Source organism: Sturnira hondurensis, unplaced genomic scaffold (assembly GCF_014824575.4).
Source record: "Sturnira hondurensis isolate 20B ecotype Veracruz unplaced genomic scaffold, ASM1482457v3 Scaffold0001304, whole genome shotgun sequence".
In the NCBI taxonomy this organism is placed as follows: domain Eukaryota; kingdom Metazoa; phylum Chordata; class Mammalia; order Chiroptera; family Phyllostomidae; genus Sturnira; species Sturnira hondurensis.
Genome location: NW_028073935.1, coordinates 2,048,694 through 2,053,933, shown reverse-complemented (window position 1 = coordinate 2,053,933; position 5,240 = coordinate 2,048,694). Strand labels below are relative to the sequence as shown.

Sequence of the window (5,240 nt, the reverse complement as noted above, 5' to 3'; positions counted from 1 at the left end):
GAAGGGCTTATTTCTTATCCACTGCCTCCTATCAGGGGTCAATTAAAAACATTATTACCAAACTTTATTTCCATAAATGTGATTACTGGGCTAATTCTTCTAATCAAGAATACTGTGCAACACACAGTAACCTTTGATTTTTAAAATTAGAAAACTTTGTAAAAGTTTGAATTCTCATGTAACTCAAGGAAGAGGTCAGTATTTTAGAGGAATGGTGTGGGTGAAAGAAGTGAGGTTTGCTATAACCAGAAAAGAGACCATAAAGGCCTTGGCCACTTTTAGGATTGGGGCCTTCATTCTGAATGCCATCAGGAGCCATTGAAAACACTCAGTTGTGCATTTTAGGATATGATCTGAAAAATGACCTCCAGGTCAGGAAAACTGGAAACAGAGTGACAGGAAGCTGCTACAGTGAGAGGTAAGTTTTGCCAGAACTCAGACAGTGGCATAGAGTTAGACAGGAAACAATTGATCATAGGAAGTTCCTGATGTGGGTATTGAGGATTGAAGAAGAAAAACTTTGTGATAGCTTCTGATTTTCTGGCATAGTCAGCTGTCTAAATGATGATAAGCACTGAGGCTGAATGACTGCAGGAGAAGCAACTCTGGTAGGGTTGTCAGACTTTTATGGAACATTTGATAGAAGATGTCCAAGAGGCAATCAAATTCCTGAGCCTAGAGCTAAGGACCATGTTTAGGGCTGGAGTTTAGATTTTAAGGAAGCCATGATCATATGGGGGCAACTTGGAACAATATGGCAAGATGTGACTCCCCAGGGGAGGGAGTAGGGCAAGAAAGAAAGAGGCAGAGGGTGAGCCTGGAAATAGTGCTAACATTGCAGGGACAAGACACTGAGAAGAAGCAAATAGAAAGCCACAGTAGGAGCTTCCCAGTCTTGTCAGCATGACGGGAACATATGAGGCAAAGTCCCAGCTGGTCTACACTAGAGTTCTCAGTTTTGGAGCAGAGTGCTCAATTTCACACAGATCTTGGGGGAATGAGTGTAAAGGGCAGAAAAGCTGCATTAACAGCACAGGAATGGAAAAGAGCAAGAGTTTAGGGGATAGAGGGTGCAGAAGATGGAGGATATTCAATGAAAAAGTGCAAGAGTGTTCCCATAATCAGGTGGGGAGCCTGGGAAAGGGACAACACAAGCTTCAAGCAGCCCTTTTGCTTGGCCATCTCACACGCCTGAGGTACCCTGAGGATGCAATTTACAGCAGGACTTGCTCCTTCCTGACTCCAGCTTTCACAACTGGCTTGCAGCTCTTCTCCCACTTGATCCTCAGTATATGACAGTGCGAGGTCTGGGAGGCTCCATTCTTACTCTCACTGTGTTTGCTTGCTAATCCAAAAGCAATCAGAAGTACCCCTCAGCCCCAAGTTTTCTGTTCCACCAAAAACCCTACAAAGAACCCTAACAATTCCATCAAAGAATCTATTAAAACTGATAAGTACATTCAGTAAAGCAGCAGGATACAAAACTAATATTTAGAAATTGCTTACATTTTTATACACCAACAACAAACTATCAAAAAGAGAAACTAAGAGAATAATCCCATTTGTAATTACATCAAGAAAAATAAAATACCTAGAAATAAATTTAATCAAGGAGGTAAAAAACCTATATTCAGAAGATTATAAGATATTAGAGAAAAACTGAAGAAAATACAAATAAATAAAAGCATATACCATGGTCACAAATAGGAAGAATGAATACTATTAAAATATTCATAGAAATCAAAGTAATCTATAGATTCGATGCAATTTCTACAAAAATGCCAATGGCATTTTTCACAAAACTAAAACAAATAATCCTCAAATTTTATGTGGAGCCACAAAAAATCCCAAATAGCTATGGCAATCAAAGTTGGAGATATCATGCTACCTGATATCAAACTACACTACCAGACTATGGAAATCAAAACAGCAGGGCACCAGCATAAAAACAGATGCATAGGTCAATGGAACAAAAGAGAACCCAGAAATAAAACCACAGCTATATGGTCAATTGATCTATTGTAAAGCAAACAAGAACATACAGTAAGGTAAAGACAGTCTATTCAGTAAACATTGTTGGAAAAATTAGGCACATACATGCAAAAATGAAATTAGAACACCTTCTTACACTATGTACAAGAATAAACTCAAAATGGAATGAAGAATTAAATGTAAGACCCAAAACCTTAAACTCCTATAAAAATAACCTCTGACATTTTTCTTAGTGATATTTTTTGTGATGTATCTTCTTAAGCAAGGGAAACAAAAGAAAAAATTAAAAATAGAACTGCCTTATAGCTTGGCAATTCTACTTCTGGGTATTTATCCAAAAAAATTCAAAACACTAATTCAAAAAATACTCAAAAAACTGAGGTGACTGAGGTGAACTTAAGAACAGGAGGCACAGGTTTGGTGGCTGGAGAGGTTGTGGTGGATGCACTGTAATATTTTGACCAAGGTTACAAAGCACCTGGTGTGCAAAAAGCAGCTGTGGTGCTGGTAGAAAAGGAAATTCTCAGATACCAACATGTGAAGAACTACCTGAGCTACCTGACAGCCCCAGATCATTCTGCTTTTGAAACACTTATTGAGAAATGAATTTGAAAGACTGGCTTCTCCACAACCAGTTGAATTGTTCAACATGAAAAAACATGAACTTCCAGCTCCTTCTTCAGGTCAGAAAAATGACATTACTGTATGACAAGAATGTGTAAACAATTCAAAGACCCAGTTAGAACATCAAGCAATTTAAATTAAGAATCTGGAACTAATGTCACAGAATGGATGCAAGGATGCCTGGAAAACATAAGGAAACTCTAGTTTGTATGATTGAATACTCACAGAAAGAGCTCCAGAAGTGAAGGAAACACATTCAAGATTTAGCCTGGCAATGAAAGAACACACAACTCACGGCTGGATGTAAAGTACGAAAAAATAGAGTCAAACTGGGCATCTCTGGTCAGAAAGAATTATGAAATTGAAAGGACTATTGAACAATTAGAAAATGAAGTCTTTTAAATGAAACAGCAACATGGAGAGGCCAACAAAGAAAACATCTGACAAGACTTCTGAAAGACAATTAATTCAGAGGGTAAAAAGGAAGGTAATTTGGGCTTTCACAGAAGATCTGGCACTAACACTATGGAGGACAACTGCTTCTTACAGAACTCATCAGTGGTTAAGTGTTCAGAAACTCTAGAAAGTGGACTGCTATATTCTATTTGTACATTAGCAAAATAAAAATTCCAACTTGGAAAGAAAAAGAAAACACACATGCACCCCTCTGTTTCTTGCACTATAAATCTAAGCAATATAATAACCAATTTATTTAAGACAATATATCTAAGTAACCTAAGTGTCCTTCAAAAGATGAAGAAGGTGTAGTATATATACATACAATGGAATATTACTCAGCCATAAAAAGAACAAAATCTTACCATTTACAACTACATGGATGGACCAGGAGGGTCCATATTTTCCAATGATACCTCAGACTATGGTTTAATCTTAAAAAATATACAAAAAACTTACATGACTCCACTCTAAAAAGACAAGCAATCCAATTAAAAACTGGGCAAAGGGCTTGAACAAACACTTCTTCAAGGAGGACATACAGAGGATCGAGAGACACATGAAAAGATGCTCGGTATCGCTAGCTATCAGAGAGATGCAAATTAAAACCACAATGAGATACCACTTTACACTTGTCAGAATGGCCATCATAAACAAAGGAACAAACAACAGGTGTTGGAGAGGTTGTGGAGAAAAGGGGCCCTGGGTCACTGTTGGTAGAATTTCAGACTGATACAACCACTATGGATAACAGTATGGAATTTTGCAAATTAAATTTAGCAAAATTTAATTATGCTATATGAAATAAGTCAGACAGAAAAAGACAAATACTACATGGTTTCACTTATAAATGGACTCTACTGAGCAAAATAAACAAAATGGAAAGAGACTCATAGATTCAGAGAGCAGACTGATGGATGCCAGGTGATACAAGGGTGGAAGAATGGGTAAAGAAGGTGAAGGACTTAAGAAGTACAAATTGTGAGATATTAAAAGCAGTCAAAGAGGTGTAAAGTACAACATAGAGAATATGGTAATTAACACTGTAATAACTATATATGGTGCCAGGTGGGTACTAGATTTATCAGGGCAATCATTTCATAAGTTATAATAATGTCTAACCACTATGCTATACACCTGAAACAGTCAATATAAAATAATATTGAATGTCAACTATAATTGAAAAGTAAAATAAAGGGGAAGGAAGATGGTGGAGAAGTGAATGTAAGTCACACTGACCTCCTCCCAGGACCAATCTGGAATTACAACTCAATTGTGGAGAAACAACCCAAAACAAAAAAATGAGCAATAACTAGAGAGAAGCATATAACTTCAGACATACAGAACCAGCTTTGGCACAATCAGTCTAGTAAGTAGTGCAGTGGAGACTTGAGAGACATGGGTGGGTATCCATAGGTGGCAGCGCTGGCGGGAAAATTAAGCAGCCAGTTGGATCACTCAAAGAAGACTGGGGCCTAAACCCTGACCTAGGATTCCAGCCTAGAACACCAGAGCCCAAAAAGTACACAGATAACAACCAGTGGAAAAGGCAGCAGGGTTGATCTCTACCACAGACAGATGCTTGGAGACTCAAGGGCAGTTTAAAGGGCCAACACAAAAGTTTTCAGTTGCAGCCACTTACCTGGGACTCAGGCAAAGGCAGGGGCAGAGTGGGTTGGAGAAGCCTGAAGAGAAACTGGGGATGGAAGCCTTGAGGAGAGAACTGAGAAAGTAGCTGCCGAATCCCAGTACTGAGCCATCCCCCAGACCACAGCAGCCTTTGTGCTCAGGCAGACCACTTCCCTCTGAATGGTAGTAGCCTGAAGGGAAATAATAGCCTGAACCCCAGGAAAGTCTCTGCCCTTGACCTTTAGTGCTTAAGCCTGACTGCTGAGTCCTAGTGACCAGACAAACAACCAAAACATACATCCAGAGATAGTACATCCCTGGCAAAGGTGGGGCAGAGTGGACTAGAGAGACTTGAGGAGTGACTGGGGATGGAGGCTTTGGGAAGATAAGTGAGAAAGTAGCCACCAGGATCTGGTGCTGAGCCAACCCCTATATGTAGCAATCATCCTGCTTAGGCAGACCACTAGCCTCTGAGCAGCAGCTACTTGAGGAGAAACAATAGCCCCCAATGCTGGAGGGAGTCCACCCCACCATACAGT

The 5,240-nt window shown here is 39.4% G+C and overlaps 1 pseudogene; it reads left to right on the top strand.

The window, feature by feature from the left end:
- The first annotated feature begins 302 nt into the window (after positions 1-302).
- LOC119004102 (pre-mRNA-splicing factor SPF27-like) lies at positions 303-3,072 on the top strand (annotated as a pseudogene).
- Positions 3,073-5,240: the final 2,168 nt, after the last annotated feature.